Source organism: Triticum urartu, chromosome 5A (assembly GCF_056163025.1).
Source record: "Triticum urartu cultivar PI428250 chromosome 5A, HENAU_Tu73, whole genome shotgun sequence".
In the NCBI taxonomy this organism is placed as follows: Eukaryota; Viridiplantae; Streptophyta; class Magnoliopsida; order Poales; family Poaceae; genus Triticum; species Triticum urartu.
This window is the reverse complement of record NC_141877.1, coordinates 218,734,252-218,753,825: the sequence shown is the minus strand read 5'-3', so window position 1 is coordinate 218,753,825 and position 19,574 is coordinate 218,734,252.

Sequence of the window (19,574 nt, the reverse complement as noted above, 5' to 3'; positions counted from 1 at the left end):
TACAATAAATATGGCTTAAGGCCATCTAATTACGATAACAGCGGAAGGCTTGGAAGATAAGTGAGTCCATCAACTCCAACGGCATCACTGAGTATAGAACCACGACCTAAAAACTCCTTAATCGTCGTCTGAAAAGTCTGCAACATTAACGTTGCAGCCCGAAAACGGGTCAGCACATGGAATATGCTGGCAAGGTAACACATAGAGAGTAGTGGAATGCAACAGCTATACTATATGCATATTTGGCTGGTGGAAAGCTCTATGGTTACAGTTTTGCATAAAGCCAATTTTTCCCTACTTCAAAAGGAATAAATTTAATTACTATCATGGTGGTTGTTAAACATTGAGAATGGTTGACAGCATTCTCAATCCCAATTAAGCATCATCATTAACCCAACAACATTAATTTTAGAGTAACATGTTGAGATTCACATGATAATCCAGATACTAGATACTCAAGATGTCCATAACCGGGGACACGGCTAATCATGATTAGTTTGTTACACTCTGCAGAGGTTTGCGCACTTTTCCCCACAAGACTCGATCGCCTCCGTTGGATTTCTCGCACTACATGGTGTCTGAGAAACGGATGACCGAGACACAGTCTTTCAGAAGCGCTAGCACCTTACGATGGATAGATCGGTACACCTACTTTCCCCTACATCTGCTAGTCTACCCTGTAAGAGTTCGCACGACTTAATCAACTATGCCAGAGCCCATAATGGCTTGTGGCTGCACACGGAAGTTTCTAGTTTGAAAAATCTCATGATCCCTTTGAGTCTGGGTGTCGGTCCAAAAGAAAGCAGGCATGTCCTGGAATACCCAGGTGCCTCAATCCACCCAGATGTGTATTTAAGTTGCCACCTTAGATAAACCATTAATTATCAATCTCACATCTGTCATGGATTTCACTCACCCAATCCACGTCTACTAGCATAGCATGGCATAATAAGCAAACGTAGAAGTAACTCCCAAAGGTTTGATAATAAACAGGTAATAGGTACTACCTCATCTACTTCCCATCCCACGGTTTAATTAGATCCTAATCATGCAATGTGTGAAGATTGATCTAATGCAAAAAAACTGGTTTGTAGAAAAGGTATGATCAAAGTGTTACTTGCCTTGCTGATGATCCGTGAAACCTAACGATTCGAAGTAACAGGCGGCGCACTCCGGGTACTCTATCGCAGGCAAACAAACAAGCATACAATAAGTACTCATCTAATGCACATGTAAAACTCAAATAAGAGATCTAACCAGAAGGTTCAACTTAAGAACTCCGGTTGGCAAAAGAATCAAATCGAACGAAGCAAAGAAAGTCAAACGGCGAAAGAAAACAACTTCGTTCTAGTAATCTGAACCTAAGTCAAATTTTATAGTAGCAAAAAACTTGTTTAAGTTGATTATTCGGATAGAGGGTTTCGAGACGAAACTCCAGGCGCTTGAATCGCCTGATTCCGATAAACGAGCGAAAAGTTAAACTAAAACGAAAATCGGATCAGAAATCGCGATCAGAAAATAACCGCGGAAAAATCCGACGAAAAAGAAAAACGACGAACGGAATTTTTTTTAAACGGCACGGATTTCGTGGTGCGGCGAACCTCGGGCGACGCGCGGCTCCGGCGGATCGGCGGCGGGGCGGCGGCGGCTGGCGGCTAGGGTTAGGGCGCGGCTAGGGTTTCGGGGCAGCTGGGCCTTCGGGCTGGCTTGCCCCGGCTTACAAAGGCCCCCGGCAGGCGGAGTCCTGGTCGAGTACGGCCCAAAGTCGGTTCCGTTTTTTTTTCGCTCGGAAGAAAAATAAAAAGAAATACTAAACGGACTCCAAAAATCCCGAAATAAATTTTCCCGAGCTTCTAAAATCAAGCCCGACAAAGTGAACATTTATTTGGGCCCTAAATGCAATTTTGAAAAACGCGCATTTTTCCTAATTCAAATAAAAACAACAAAAAAAAACTCTGAAATAAAACTATTTGATTTTTTTTATTAAATCCTCAATATTTCTATATTTTGGGAAAGTCATTTTATTCCCTCTCTCATATTTTTGTAATAGAAATAATTGATGATAAAATAAATAAAATCAAATGATCCTATTCTCAAAATTTGAGAAAAACTCAAATATGAAAATAACGAAATCCCCAACTCTCTTCGTGGGTCCTTGAGTTGCTTAGAATTTTCTAGGATCAAAACCCAAAGCAAATAAAATATGATATGCATGATGATCTAATGTATAACATTCCAAATTGAAAATTTGGGATGTTACAAACCTACCCCCCTTAAGATGAATCTCGCCCTCGAGATTCGGGTTGGCTAGAAAATAGGTGAGGGTGGTCTTTGAGCAAATCTTCCTCTAGTTCCCAGGTGGCTTCATCCTCCGTGTGGTGGCTCCACTGAACCTTGCAAAACTTGATAACTTTGCTGCGAGTAACTCGGCTGGCAAACTCGAGGATCTTAACTGGTTTCTCCTCGTAGGTCAAATCGTTATCCAACTGAATAGTTTCCAAAGGCACTGTGTCTCTCAATGGTATGTCAGCCATCTCCGCGTGACACTTCTTTAACTGAGAAACATGGAACACATCATGAATTCCTGACAATCCTTCGGGCAATTTCAACTTGTAGGCCACTTCTCCCATATGCTCCAAAATTCGATATGGTCCTACCAATCGTGGCGCTAACTTCCCTTTAACTCCAAAACGCTTTGTTCCCCGAAGTGGAGATACTCGAAGATAAGCTCTGTCTCCAACTTCGTAAACTGTCTCCTTGCGTTTAGAATCTGCATAACTCTTCTGTCTAGACTGGGCTACCTTGAGCCTATCGCGAATCAACTTCACTTTCTGTTCAGACTCCTTAATCAAGTCAGGTCCAAACAACTGACGGTCTCCAACTTCGTCCCACGACAACGGTGTCCTGCACCTCCTTCCATACAAAGCTTCGAAAGGGGCCATCTTCAAACTGGTTTGGTAACTGTTGTTGTAAGAGAACTCTGCATATGGCAAATTATCGTCCCAACTAGATCCATAATCTAGCGCACAAGCTCTCAACATATCCTCCAAAATCTGATTAACTCTCTCGGTCTGTCCATCTGTCTGCGGATGAAAAGCTGTACTGAATTCTAGCCTGGTTCCCAAGTTTCGTGCAACTGCTTCCAGAACTTTGAGGTAAACTGGGTTCCTCTATCTGATACGATACTCCTCGGAACTCCATGCAGACATACTATTCTGGTCATGTATATTTTTGCCAACTTAGCACTGGTATAAGTGGTCTTTACTGGGATGAAATGAGCTACTTTCATCAATCGATCGACTACAACCCAAATCGAGTCATAGCCTGAACGAGTCCTGGGCAATCCCGTGATAAAATCCATGCCTAACTTATCCCACTTCCATTCGGATATCGGCAATGGTTGTAACAATCCCGCTGGCTTCTGATGCTCTGCCTTTACTCTCTGGCATACATCACAAACTGTTACATACTCTGCTATTTCTTTCTTCATTCCGGTCCACCAGAAAATATCCTTCAAATCCAGATACATCTTGGTATTCCCTGGGTGAATCAAATAGGGTGAATCAGGGGCCTCTTGCAGAATTAACTTCCTGATCTCCGGGTCATTGGGCACATAGACACGGTCTTCAAACCATAGGGTATCGTGCTCATCCTCACGAAATCCTTTAGCTTTTCCTTCTTTCATTTTCTCCTTTGTGGAAGCAATCTCCTTGTCAGTCTTCTGAGCTTCCCTGATTCTGTCCATCAAAGTTGACTGAATCTCCAACGCTGCTACATAGCCTCTCGGAACTATTTCCAAACATAGTTCACGAAGATTTTCTGCTAACTCCTTGGGTATTTCTCCCGTCATTAACGTATTGACATGGCTCTTGCGGCTTAATGCATCAGCTACTACATTAGCCTTCCCGGGATGATAATGCAATTTCATATCATAATCCTTGATGAGCTCCAACCATCTCCTTTGTCTGAGGTTCAACTCCTTCTGTGTGAAAATGTACTTCAAACTCTTATGATCTGTGTACACCTCACAATGATTTCCGAAGAGGAAATGTCTCCATGTCTTCAAGGCATGCACTACGGCTGCTAACTCCAAATCATGCGTAGCGTAATTCAACTCATGGGGCTTCAGTTGTCTTGAGGCATATGAAACAACTCTCCCTTCCTGCATAAGCACTGCTCCAAGTCCTCGACGTGAAGTGTCGCAATACACCTCATAATCCTTGGTCTGATCTGGCAAAATCAACACTGGTGAGGTAACCAAGCGTTTCTTCAACTCCTGGAAACTAGCCTCACACTGCTCAGTCCATTTGAACTTGGTATCTTTCTTCAACAACTCCGTCATAGGCTTCGAAATCTTTGAAAAAATTTCAATAAACCTCCGGTAGTATCCTGCGAGTCCAAGAAAACTCCGGATCTCTCCAACGGTAGTTGGGGCTTCCCACTTGGTCACGGTATCAACTTTAGTGGGATCAACAGCTATACCTTCTCCAGATATAGCGTGTCCGAGGAATCCTACTTCCTTCAACCAAAACTCACATTTGCTGAACTTGGCATATAATTGATGTTCTCTGATCTTTTCAAGTACCAAACGCAAATGCTCCTTATGTTCCTCTTCATTCTTTGAATAAACCAGGATATCATCAATGAACACTACGACGAACTTATCCAAAAACTCCATAAACACTTTGTTCATCATGTTCATAAAATAGGCAGGCGCGTTAGTCAGACCAAATGACATAACGGTATACTCATACAGCCCATACCTGGTGGTAAAAGCTGTCTTCGGAATATCCTGTTCTCGAATCTTCAACTGGTGGTACCCTGATCGCAAATCGATCTTGGAAAACACTTTAGCTCCTTGCAATCGATCAAACAGATCATTGATCATTGGTAGCGGGTACTTGTTCTTGATTGTTACTTCATTCAATCCTCGATAATCAACAACCATCCTTAACGATCCATCCTTCTTCTCCACTAGTAGTACTGGTGATCCCCAAGGTGAAGAACTTGGCGAATGTAACCTTTATCCAGTAACTCCTTAATCTGTTTCTTAATTTCCACCAAATCCTTTGCTGGCATCCTATATGATCTCTTTGATATTGGCCCTGTGCCTGGCAATAGCTCAATCAAGAACTCAATATCTCTATCCGGTGGCATGCCTGGCAACTCCTCTGGAAATACATCAGGGAATTCCCTTACCACTGGTACTTCCTCCTGCACAACTCCTATTAATGAATTTACTTGTGTCTTGTTTGGCGGATGCCGATACATACTTGATCCTTCTCCCTTCTGGGTGGTAAGCAAAATTGACTTACTAGCACAATCGATGTTTCCTCCATACATCGACAACCAATCCATACCAAGAATCACATCCAGACCTTGGGATTCCAGAATAATTAAATCTGTTGGGAAAACATGCCGTCCTATACTTAATGACACTTGAAAGCATCCTTGACTGGCCATGTACTCTGCTCCTGGTGAGCTTACTAGCATAGGTGTTTTGATAACCCTAGTGGGTAGGCTATATTTTCCACAAATCCCCTTGATATGTATGAATGCGATGCACCAGTATCAAAAAGAACGAGTGCAGTAAATGACTTAACCAAAAACTTACCTATTACTGCATCGGGCTGAGCTTCAACCTCCTCCACATTAACGTGGTTCACCTTTCCCCTATTGAAAGGGTTCGGCTTCTTCCCAGAACTTCCATTGCCGTTTTGGCCTTCAGGACATTCATTGGCATAATGTCCGGTCTTGGAACACTTGAAACATGTGACTTGACTCAGATCTCTCTTGGCTGGGGTTGATGGGGTGCTACGGTTCTGGCCATTGCTTCCTCCATTCCCATTACCATTCTTGGTGCCATTGTGATTGTGCGAGCTACCTACTCCATGGGTATGCTGAAAATGTCCTCCCGGTCTAGGGGTAAAACGTGGCTTCTGCTGAGCTCCTGAATTATACTTTCCTTGTCCATACTTCCTCTTGCGGTTCTCAATTTGCTGCTGCTTCCCTTCAATCATAAGAGCACGGTCTACCAACTCCTGGTAGTTGTTGAAGGTGGCTACCATCAACTGCATACTCAACTCATCATTCAGTCCTTCCAGGAACTTCTCCTGCTTAGCTGCATCCGTAGCAACGTCGTCTGGGGCATAACGTGCTAGCTTACTAAACTCCTCCACATACTGGCCAACTGTCCGTCCTCCTTGGCGCAAGTTACGAAACTCACGCTTCTTCATGGCCATAGCTCCTGCTGAAACATGGGCAGTACGGAAAGCCTGCTGAAATTGATCCCATGTGACAGTGTCGACTGGAAAGGTGGCTGTGAAATTCTCCCACCATGATGTTGCGGGTCCTTCTAACTGATGTGCGGCAAACTTCACCTTCTTCGCATCTGTGCATCCTGCTGTGGTCAACTCCCTAGCTGTCTTGCGGAGCCAATCATCTGCTATTATTGGCTCGATGCTACTGGAAAACACCGGTGGATTCAGCCTAAGAAAGCGGGCTAAGTGGTCAACAGGTGGTGGTGGTGGTGGTGGGTTGTTGTTGTTGTTCCCCTGATTCTGATTCTGGACTAGCAACTGCATCAAGGTGTTCTGCTGCTGGATCAACTGGGTGAGCTCCGGCGGAAAGGCAAATCCGGGGTCACGTCTCGGAGGCATCTGAGGGTTTAGAAAAGATGAGATATAAGAATAGAGGGGGTCTAAAGAGAAAACACTACCCATATGCACATGAGGCAAAAGCAAACAATTCACTTCATTCAAACAAACAAAGGCATACAATCGATCTAACTATCGCAAAGTGCTCGGACTACTATATTTACATGATGGACTACTACTACTGATGAGGTGGTCTACTAGAAATATTCTACGGTTGTAGACTCCATGATATCTGCTCCTGCTTCATCAACATAATCATCATCGCTACTATCTGCTTCCGATTCGGTGCCGTCGATGATGATGTAGTCTTCCGGGCTAATCTCCTTGGGTTCTTCGTCTTCATCTACTGGTGTCGGGCCTCCCATAAATATTCCAATCTTCTTGATCAGGTCGTCATTCTTATCCACCAATACTTCAATTTCTTCTTCATAATCTTCGCGTGTAGCCTTGAGTTCTTCCTCCAGTTCCTTGATTCTAGTCTTAGTCTTCTTCAGGTCTATCATGTCGGCGCACATCTGATTCTCTTGTCGTCGAATGTGCTGATTTAACTCCCGAATAAAAGCTGCAATTGATCTATCTTTCCTGGTGTTAATCATCTCCCAATGTTCATCTCGACGCCCACAAATCTGGTATATAGTATCCTTAAGATCCTTGCGGTAGACTTCTCCAATGCGTCCCATGGCGATGTGAGCTGCCATGCTCTTTCCTAGACTCCAAGTTGGTGCATCAAAAGAAAACTCTATGGGCTCAGTGACTGGCATGAACGTCCTTCCTGGGATTTGAACTTGAATCATCCATCGCTCTTCTTCAGGTAAAGTGGCATTGTAGGTTCCCGTGAAGCTTGGTACTCCTATATTCAGGTATCTAGTGACTTCCTTCAAGTGGCGTCCAAAGGGTGTATCTTCATCCGGTTGGGTGAACTTGTTCCTTACATCCGCCATCCTTAAGAGTAGAAAAGATGAGAGGTCAGAAGAGAAGAGAGTGAGTAGTGATCTAGGTCTTTAGCTTAGTGGTCGTGTCCTACAGTCAGCGTGTGCTCTGATACCATCTCTGTAGCGACCAGACCTCAAACAGTCTGATCTCTGTGCTCCGGTGTCATCCCTGGATCAGTAATGCTGACACCACACAGTACTCGGAGGATTTATAGCAGAGTAGCAATCACACACTTATTACATCGAGTGTCTCAAAAGAGAACTTATTATAATAAATATGGCTTAAGGCCATCTAATTACGATAACAGCGAAATGCTTGGAAGCTAAGTGAGTCCATCAACTCCAACGACATCACTGAGTATAGAACCACGACCTAAAAACTCCTTAATCGTCGTTTGAAAAGTCTGCAACATTAACGTTGCAGCCCGAAAACGGGTCATCACATGGAATATGCTGGCAAGGTAACACATAGAGAGTAGTGGAATGCAACAGCTATACTATATGCATATTTGGCTGATGGAAAGCTCTATGGTTACAGTTTTGCATAAAGCCAATTTTTCCCTACTTCAAAAGGAATAAATTTAATTACTATCATGGTGGTTGTTAAACATTGAGAATGGTTGACAGCATTCTCAATCCCAATTAAGCATCATCATTAACCCAACAACATTAATTTTAGAGTAACATGTTGAGATTCACATGATAATCCAGATACTAGATACTCAAGATGTCCATAACCGGGGACACGACTAATCATGATTAGTTTGTTACACTCTGCAGAGGTTTGCGCACTTTTCCCCACAAGACTCGATCGCCTCCGTTGAATTTCTCACACTACATGGTGTTTGAGAAACGGATGACCGAGACACAGTCTTTCAGAAGCGCTAGCACCTTACGATGGATCTGTACACCTACTTTCCCCTACATCTGCTAGTCTACCCTGTAAGAGTTCGCACGACTTAATCAACTATGCCAGAGCCCATAATGGCTTGTGGCTGCACACGAAAGTTTCTAGTTTGAAAAATCTCATGATCCCTTTGAGTCTGGGTGGCGGTCCAAAAGAAAACAGGCATGTCCTGGAATACCCAGGTGCCTCAATCCACCCAGATGTGTATTTAAGTTGCCACCTTAGATAAACCATTAATTATCAATCTCACATCTGTCATGGATTTCACTCACCCAATCCACGTCTACTAGCATAGCATGGCATAATAAGCAAACGTAGAAGTAACTCCCAAAGGTTTGATAATAAACAGGTAATAGGTACTACCTCATCTACTTCCCACCCCATAGTTTAATTAGATCCTAATCATGCAATGTGTGAAGATTGATCTAATGCAAAAAAACTGGGTTGTAGAAAAGGTATGATCAAAGTGTTACTTGCCTTGCTGATGATACGTGAAACCTAACGATTCGAAGTAACATGCGGCGCACTACGGGTACTCTATCGCAGGCAAACAAACAAGCATACAATAAGTACTCATCTAATGCACAGGTAAAACTCAAATAAGAGACCTAACCAGAAGGTTCAACTTAAGAACTCCAGTTGGCAAAAGAATCAAATTGAACGAAGCAAAGAAAGTCAAACGGCGAAAGAAAACAACTTCATTCTAGTAATCTGAACCTAAGTCAAATTTTACAGTAGCAAAAACTTGTTTAAGTTGATTATTCGGATAGAGGGTTTCGAGACGAAACTCCAGGCGCTTGAATCGCCTGATTCCGATAAACGAGCGAAAAGTTAAACTAAAACGAAAATCGGATCAGAAATCGCGATCAGAAAATAACCGCGGAAAAATCCGACGAAAAAGAAAAACGACGAACGGAATTTTTTTTAAACGGCATGGATTTCGAGGTGCGGCGAACCTCGGGCGACGCGCAGCTCCGGCGGATCGGCGACGGCGGCGGCGGCTGGCTGGCGGCTGGCGGCTAGGGTTAGGGCGCAGCTAGGGTTTCAGGGCGGCTGGGCCTTCGGGCTGGCTTGCCCTGGCTTATAAAGGCCCCGGCCAGGCGGAGTCCTGGCCGAGTACGGCCCAAAGTCGGTTCCGTTTTTTTTTGCTCGGAAGAAAAATAAAAAGAAATACTAAACGGACTCCAAAAATTCCGAAATAAATTTTCCCGGGCTTCTAAAATCAAGCCCGACAAAGTGAACATTTATTTGGGCCCTAAATGCAATTTTGAAAAACGCGCATTTTTCCTAATTCAAATAAAAACAACAAAAAAAACTCTGAAATAAAACTATTTGATTTTCTTATTAAATCCTCAATATTTATATATTTTGGGAAAGTCATTTTATTCCCTCTCTCATATTTTTGTAATAGAAATAATTGATGATAAAATAAATAAAATCAAATGATCCTATTCTCAAAATTTGAGAAAAACTCAAATATGAAAATAACGAAATCCCCAACTCTCTCCGTGGGTCCTTGAGTTGCTTAGAATTTTCTAGGATCAAAACCCAAAGCAAATAAAATATGATATGCATGATGATCTAATGTATAACATTCCAAATTGAAAATTTGGGATGTTACACTAACACCCAAAGGGTTTACTAGAGTCAATAATCTAGTTCACATTGCTATGTGATTAACACCCAAAAAGTACTAAGGTGTGATCATGTTTTGCTTGTGAGAGAAGTTTAGTCAATGGGTCTGCCACATTCAGAGTCGTATGTATTTTTGCAAATTTCTATGTCTAGAATGCTCTGCACGGAGCTACTCTAGCTAATTGCTCCCACTTTCAATATGTATCCAGATTGAGACTTAGAGTCATCTGGATCAGTGTCAAAGCTTGCATCGACGTAACCCTTTACGACGAATTTTTTGTCACCTCCATGACTGAGAAACATGTCCTTATTCCACTAAGGATAATTTTGACCGCTGTCCATTGATCCACTCCTGGATCACTATTGTACCCTCTTGCCAAACTCATGGTGAGGTACACAATAGGTCTGGTACACATCATAACATACTTTATAGAACCTATGACTGAGGCATAGGGAATGAATTTTCATTATCTTTCTATTTTCTACCGTGGTCGGGTTTTGAGTCTTTACTCAACTTCACACCTTGCAACACAAGCAAGAACTCTTTCTTTGACTGTTCCATTTTAAACTACTTCAAAATCTTGTCAAGGTATGTACTCATTGAAAAAACTTATCAAGCGTCTTGATCTATCTCTATAGATCTTGATGCTCAATATGTAAGAAGCTTCACCGAGGTCTTTCTTTGAAAAACTCCTTTCAAACACTCCTTTATGCTTTCCAGAAAATTCTACATCATTTTTGATCAACAATATGTCATTCACATATACTTATCAGAAAGGCCATAGTGCTCCCACTCACTTTCTTGTAGATACAAGCCTCACCAAAAGTCTGTATAAAACCATATGCTTTCATCACCTTATCAAAGCGTATATTCCAACTCCGAGATGCTTGCACCAGTCCATAGATGGATCGCTGGAGCTTTCACACTTTGTTAGCACCTTTAGGATTGACAAAACCTTCTTGTTGCATCATATACAACTCTTCTTTAAGAAATTAAGGAATGTAGTTTTGACATCCATTTGCCAGATTTCATAAAATGTGGCAATTGCTAACATGATTCAGACAGACTTAAGCATCGCTACGAGTGAGAAAATCTTATCGTAATCAACACCTTGAACTTGTCGAAAACCTTTTGCAACAATTCGAGCTTCGTAGATAGTAACACTACTATCAGCGTCCGTCTTCCTCTTGAAGATCCATTGATTCTCAATGGCTCGCCGATCATCGGGCAAGTCAATCAAAGTCCATACTTTGTTCTCATACATGGATCCCATCTCAGATTTCATGGGCTCAAGCCATTTCGCGGAATCTAGGCTCATCATCGCTTCCTCATAGTTCATAGGTTCGTATGGTCAAGTAACATGACCTCCAGAACAGGATTACCACACCACTCTAGTGCGGACCTTACTCTGGTTGACCTACGAGGTTCGGTAGTAACTTGATCAAAAGTTTCATGATCATTATCATTAGCTTCCTCACTGATTGGTGTAGGAATCACTGGAACTGATTTCTGTGATGAACTACTTTCCAATAAGGGAGAAGGTACAATTACCTCATCAAGTTCTACTTTCCTCCCACTCACTTCTTTCAAGAGAAACTCCTTCTATAGAAAGGATCCATTCTTAGAAACGAACATCTTGCCTTTGGATCTGTGATAGAAGGTGTACCCAACTATTTCCCTTGGGTAACCTATGAAGACACATTTCTCCAATTTGGGTTCGAGCTTATCATGTTGAAGCTTTTTCACATAAGCATTGCATCCCCAAACTTTAAGAAACGACAGCTTAGGTTTCTTGCCAAACCACGGTTCATATGGTGTCGTCTCAACGGATTTAGATGGTGCCCTATTTAATGTGAATGCAGCTGTCTCTAATGCATAACCCCAAAACAATAGTGGTAAATCGGTAAGAGACATCATAGATCGCACCATATCTAATAAAGTACGGTTACGATGTTTGGACACACCATTACGCTGTGGTGTTCCAGGTGGCGTGAGTTGCGAAACTATTCCACATTGTTTCAAATGAAGAACAAACTCGTAACTCAAATATTCGCCTCCACGATCAGACCGTAGAAACTTTATTTTCTTGTTACGATGATTTTCCGCTTCACTCTAAAATTATTTGAACTTTTCAAACGTCTCAGAATTATGTTTCAGTAAGTAGACATACACATATCTACTCAAATCATCTGTGAAGGTCAGAAAATAATGATACTCACCGTGAGCCTCAACACTCATCGGACTGCATACATTGGTATGTATTATTTCCAACAAGTCAGTGGCTCACTCCATTGTTCCAGAGAATGGAGTCTTAGTCATTTTCCCCATGAGGCATGGTTCACAAGCATCAAATGATTCATAATCAAGTGATTCCAAAAATCCATCCGCATGGAGTTTCTTCATGCGCTTTACACCAATATGACCTAAACGGCAGTGCCACTAGTATGTTGCACTATCATTATCAACTTTGCATCTTTTGGCATCAATATTATGAATATGTGTATCACTACGATCGAGATTCAGTAAATCATTCACCTTGGGTGTATGACCATAGAAGGTTTTATTCATGTAAACAGAATAACAATTGTTCTTTAACATAAATGAATAACCGTATTGCGATAAACATGATCCGATCATATTATCCTCAACGCAAACACTAAATAACATTTATTTTAGGTTCAACACTAATCCCGAAGGTAAAGGGAGTGTGCGATGGTGATCTTATCAACCTTGGAATCACTTCCAACACACATCGTCACCTCGCCATCAACTAGTCTCTGTTCATTTTGTAAATCTTATTTCAAGGCACTAATCATAGCAACTGAACTAGTATCAAATACCCAGGGGCTACTATGAACACTAGTAAAGTACACATCAATAACATGTATATCATATATACTTTTGTTCACTTTGCCATCCTTCTTATCCATCAAGTATTTGGGGCAGTTCCGCTTCCAGTGACCATTTCCTTTGCAGTAGAAGCACTCAGTTTCAGGCTTGGGTCTAGCTTTGGGCTTCTTCATGGGAGTGGCAACTTGCTTGCCATTCTTCTTGAAGTTCCCTTTCTTTTCCTTGCCCTTTTACTCGAAACTAGTGGTCTTTTCAACCATCAACACTTGACGCTTTTCTTGATTTCTACTTTTGCCGATTTGGGCATCGCGAAGAGCTTGGGGAATCGTTTTCATCATCCCTTGCATATTATAGTTCATCACAAAGTTCTAGTAACTTGGTGATAGTGATTAGAGAACTTTGTCAATCACTATCTTATCTGGAAGATTAACTCCCACTTGATTCAAGCGATTGTTGTACTCAGACATTCTGAGCATGTGCTTACTGGTTGAGCTATTCTCCTCCATCTTGTAGGCAAAATACTTGTCAGAGGTCTTATACCTCTTGACTCGGGCATGAGTCTGAAATACCAATTTCAACTCTTGGAACATCTTATATGCTCCTTGGTGTTCAAAACGTTTTTGAAGTCCCGGTTCTAAGCCATAAAGCATGGCTCACTAAACTATCAAGTAGTCATCATACCGAGCTTGCCAAACGTTCATAACGTCTGTATCTGCTCCTGCAAAAGGTCCGTCACCTAGCGGTGCATCAAGGACATAATTCTTCTGTGCAGCAATGAGGATAATCCTCAGAGCACGGATCCAATCCGCATCATTGCTACTATCATCTTTCAACTTATTTTTTCTCTAGGAACATATCAAAAATAAACGGGGAGCTATAACGTGAGCTATTGATCTACAACATAATTTGGAAATACTATCAGGACTAAGTTCATTATAAATTAAAGTTCAATTAATCACATTACTTAAGAACTCCCACTTAGATAGACATCCCTCTAGTCATCTAAATGATCACGTGATCCATATCAACTAAACCATGTCCGATCATCACGCGAGATGGAGTAGTTTTCAATGGTGAACATCTCCATGTTGGTCATATCTACTATATGATTCACGTTCGACCTTTCGGTCTCAGTGTTCCAAGGCCATATCTGCATATGCTAGGCTCGTCAAGTTTAACCCGAGTATTCTGCACATGAAAAAACTGGCTTGCACCCCTTGTATGTGAACATAGAGCTTATCACACCCGATCTTTATGTGGTGTCTCGACACGATGAACTGTTGCAACGGTGCATACTCAGGGAGAACACTTATACCTTGAAATTTAGTGAGGGGTCATCTTATAATGCTACCGCCGTACTAAGCAAAATAAGATGCATAAAAGATGAACATCACATGCAATCAAAATAAGTGATATGATATGGCCATCATAATCTTGTGCCTTTGATCTCCATCTCCAAAGCACCGTCATGATCACCATCGTCATCGGCTTGACACCTTGATCTCCATCGTAGCATCGTTGTCGTCTCGCAAACTATTGCTTCTACGACTATCGCTGCCGCTCAGTGATAAAGTAAAGCAATTACATCGTGATTGCATTTCATACAATAAAGCAACAACCATAAGGCTCCTGCCAGTTGCCAATAATGGTTACTAAACATGATCATCTCATACAACAATTTATATCTCATCACATCTTGACCATATCACATCACAACATGCCCTGCAAAAACAAGTTAGACGTCCTCTACTTTGTTGTTGCAAGTTTTACGTGGCTGCTACGGGCTTCTAGCAAGAACCGTTCTTACCTACGCATAAAAACCACAACGATTTTTCGTCAAGTGTGTTGTTTTAACCTTCAACAAGGACCGGGCGTAGTCAAACTCGATTCAACTAAAGTTGGAGAAACAGATACCCGCTAGCCACCTGTGTGCGAAGCACGTCGGTAGAACCAGTCTCATGAACGCGGTCATGTAATGTCGGCCCGGGCTGCTTCATCCAACAATACCGCCAAATCAAAGTAAGACGTTGCTGGTAAGCAGTATGACTATTATCCCCCACAACTCATTGTGTTCTACTCGTGCATATAACATCGACGCATAGACCTGGCTCTGATACCACTGTTGGGGAACGTAGTATTTCAAAATTTTCCTACGATCACGCAAGATCTATCTAGGAGAATCATAGCAACAAGCGGGGAGAGTGTGTCCACGTACCCTCGTAGACCAAAAGCGGATAGTAACACGGTTGATGGAGTCGAACGTCTTCGTGATCCAACCGATCCAAGTACTGGACGTACGACACCTCCACGATCAGCACACGTTCAGCTCGATGATGTCCCTCGAACTCTTGATCCAGTTGAGGCCGAGGGAGAGTTCCGTCAGCACAATGGTGTGGCGACAGTGATAAGTTACTGATGCAGGGCTTCACCTAAGCACTACAATGATATGACCGAGGTGTGTAACTGTGGAGGGGGGCACCGCACACGGCTAAAAGGTCAACTTGTGTGTCTTTGGGGTGCCCCTGCCTCCGTATATAAAGGAGGGAGAGGGAGAGGCAGCCGACCCTAGGGGGGCGCGCCAAGGTGTGGAGTCGTACTAGGACTCCCTAGTCCTAGTAGCATTCCACCTCCCACACAAAGTAGGAAAGGGGGAAGGGAGAAGGAGAAGGAAAGGGGAGCCGCCCCCCTACTCCTAGTCCTAATCGGCATCCTGCCCAAGGGGGGCGTACCCGCCCCTTGTGCGCTGGTGTGCTTCCCTCTTATCGCCCATAAGGCCCATAACTTCTCCTGGGGGGTTCCGGTAACCTCCCGGTACTCTGGAAAAATGCCCGAACCACTCAGAACCATTCCGATATCCAAATGCAACCTTCCAATATATGAATTTTTACCTATCGACCATTTCGAGACTCCTCGTCATGTCCGTGATCTCATACGGGAGTCCGAACAAGCTTCGGTCATCAAATCACATAACTCATAATACAATCGTCATCGAACGTTAAGCGTGCGGACCCTACGGGTTCGACAGCTATGTAGACATGACCGACACACATCTCAGGTCAATAACCAATAGTGGAACCTGGATGCTCATATTGGCTCCTACATATTCTACGAAGATCTTTATCGGTCAAACCTCATAACAACATACGTTATTCCCTTTGTCATTGGTATGTTACTTGTCCGAGATTCAGTTCAATCTCGTTACCGGCAAGTCTCTTTACTCATTCCGTAATGCATCATCCCTCAACTAACTCGTTAGTCACATTCCTTGCGAGGCTTATAGTGATGTGCATTACCGAGAGGGCCCAGAGATACTTCTCCGATACACGGAGTGACAAATCCTAATCTTGATCTATGCGAACTCAACATACACCACCGGAGACACCTTTAGAGCATCTTTATAATCACCCAATTACGTTGTGACGTTTGATAGCTCACAAGGTGTTCCTCCGGTATTCGGGAGTTGCATAATCTCATAGTCAGAGGAACATGTATAAGTCATGAAGAAAGCAATAGCAATAAAACTAAACCATGACTATGCTAAGCTAACAGATGGGTCTTGTCCATCACATCATGCTCTAATGATGTGATCCCGTTCATCAAATGACAACGTATGTCTATGGTCAGGAAACTTAACCATCTTTGATTAACGAGCTAGTCAAGTAGAGGCACACTAGGGACACACAGTTTGTCTATGTATTCACACATGTACTAAGTTTCCGGTTAATACAATTCTAGCATGAATAATAAACATTTATCATGATATAATGACATATAAATAACAACTTTATTATTGCCTCTAGGGCATATTTCCTTCATCAATTTGCATGCCTATTATGAAAAAATTAAGCCCTTCTGAACATTGCTTTCTAATACTTATCCTTGATGTTGGGAGGCCGGCCAAAAAGGGGTATGCTTGGGTGCTGAACTTGTAATGGGATAATAACACTATCTGTTGTTACATTCTGATTTCAGTTGCTTTCATATTTTAGTTTTTTTTACATTTTAGCATGGTAATTAACTTGGACCTGACACTTTTGATTTTAATTATTGCAGGATGTAATCAGTTTTATGTCGGTTTTATCTTCTCAGGAGAAAGCAAATTACTCAACGTTTTGAAATTCAGGATGTGCATACTACACTTTCAGAAGGTCAGTAATACCTAATGCATTGCCTTCCATGTACTATCTTGGTATGTTCTCATTGATGATCTGTACACCAACCCCATTATAATTTGGTGCCTATGTACTATTTTATTCGGCATCGAGTTTTAAAACATTCAGTACCATTGGTGCAGTTTGATACGCAAATGTTCGAGTTGCCAAGAAAATGTCTGAGATAATTCCCGAAACAAACTCATGTTTCTCATGTTTTCCTTTCTTGGTCAAGCAATGCAGGTTCGCAATAGAGTTTTCATTAAGGAAGCACCAAATCTTCTATAGCTGCAAATAAAACATTTTCTTCACAGATACACTTATTAGCTTTTCCTGATGAGTAGATGATTTAAGTCAAGACGAGAAACAAAAACTTCACTATTAAGAATATTATAATCATTCACTATCTGTTTTGAGTGATGAACTCCATGCTGATTGCCCTTTGAACAATCTGAATATGAGAGCATTACTCTATTTCTTGTTGCATCACAGAAAATGAATCACGGGAGTACTGTTGCCTGCCATCTTAGATGTAAAATAGATATATGGTTTAGAGAAATTCATGCTAAGCATTGATCATGAGATTTGATGTCTGAGCCACTAACTTAACTGTAAAACTGTGATATTTTTGTCCCGTTGCAACGCACAGGCACATTTACTAGTCCATACCAATATAAAAAGACCCAAAGGGGCAGATCCAATTAATCTCGACCATCAAATCATGTCAATCCAACGACCTAGACTGCTTCAATGTCGAGCGCTCAACAGGTTTAACGTGCAGTTAATTTAATGCCAAATATAGTGCTAATCATATAATAAAACGCAAATAATATCCTACTTAATATCCGCATGCATCTATACCAATATAAAAAGACCCAAAGGGGCAGATCCAAATAATCTTGGCCAACAAATCATGTCAATCCAAGGACCTAGACTGCTTCAATGTCAAGCGCTCAACACGTTTTACGTGCAGTTAATTTCATGCCAAATATAGTGCTAATCATATAATAACACGCAAATAGTATCCTACATAATATCCACATGCACTTAATATACTTCCAAATTAACGTGCATTGCACGTACACATTGACTAGTCTCAAAAAGTGTCCGACTATGTCTGGCTTTGGCATTTCATCGAACACAGCACGGACGGCCGCCGCCGGCGTCGACGACGAGCATAGGCACAACAACTTCTCCACCAATCGGGCTGGAGAGAGCTTCTAGTGGGCGCCGCGTGCGCAAGGAGGACCGGTGCCACCTCACTCCGCCATGGAGGTGCATGAAGAGAGCAACAAGAGGGTGCCGCGCACACCCTGCCAGCGCGGCCGCCACGCCCACCCCGCCCCAAAGCACACACCGGCGCGCCGCGGCTAGGTGAGCACGACCTCGGTGTCCCCGAGCCCCTCTCTCCCTCCTACGCGCCACATCTCCCCCGTCGTCATAGGGGATGTCGGGCCATGGGTGTGGGGAGCGCGAGTTGGATGGCAAGCTCCACACTCGCCAACTCCTTGGTCACCCCGTGCTCGTAGCCACCTCACTCTGTCGCCAGCCCGACATCCTCAGCCTGGCGCTGGTGGGAGTAGCGCACGGCATGGACACGACTGTGCGAACAGGAGGAAGGTTTGGTACAAGGAAGAGACGGAGCGATAGGTTCAGTGGCGGCTCCGCCACGTGGAGCCGATACCACGAGTCATTGATGTTGTTGCTGCGGGCTCCAGCATGACATGTTGTTGCTATTGCGGGTTAGTGCAGATACGTGGCACGATGAGCGAGGTGCAGGACGCGCGACAGTGGCAGGGCACCTGTAACACCCCGGATATGATTTACCTAATATGTAATCCAACTCTTGCCGTTTCCGGCGTTAAGTTATTTTATTTTCTCGGGTTCGGGTTTTTGTCTCTGTGTGTTGTTATTGTTGTCATGCATCTCATATCATGCTATCATGTGCATTTCTTTTGCATACATGTTTGTCTCATGCGTTCGAGCATTTTCCCCGTTGTCCGTTTTGCATTCCGGCGCTCCGTTCTCCTCCGGTGGTCATTTCTACCTTTCTTTCGTGTGTGGGGATTAAACATCTCCGGATTGGACCGAGACTTGCCAAGCGGCCTTGGTTTACTATCGGTAGACCGCCTGTCAAGTTTCGTACCATTTGGACTTCGTTTGATGCTCCAACGGTTAATCGAGGGACCGAAAAGGCCTCGTGTGTGTTGCAGCCCAACACCCCTCCAATTTGGCCCAAAACCCACCTGAACCATCTCCATCATCTAGAGCATTCGATCACGATCGCGTGGCCGAAAACCGCACCTCATTTGGACTCTCCTAGCTCCCTCTATGCCTATATATACACCTTCCCCTCCAAAATTTGCGGTGCAAAACCTACCCTAACTCTCCCCGCCGCCGCCGGACATCTTCTTCCACCGACGGACGTGTCCGCCCGCCGTG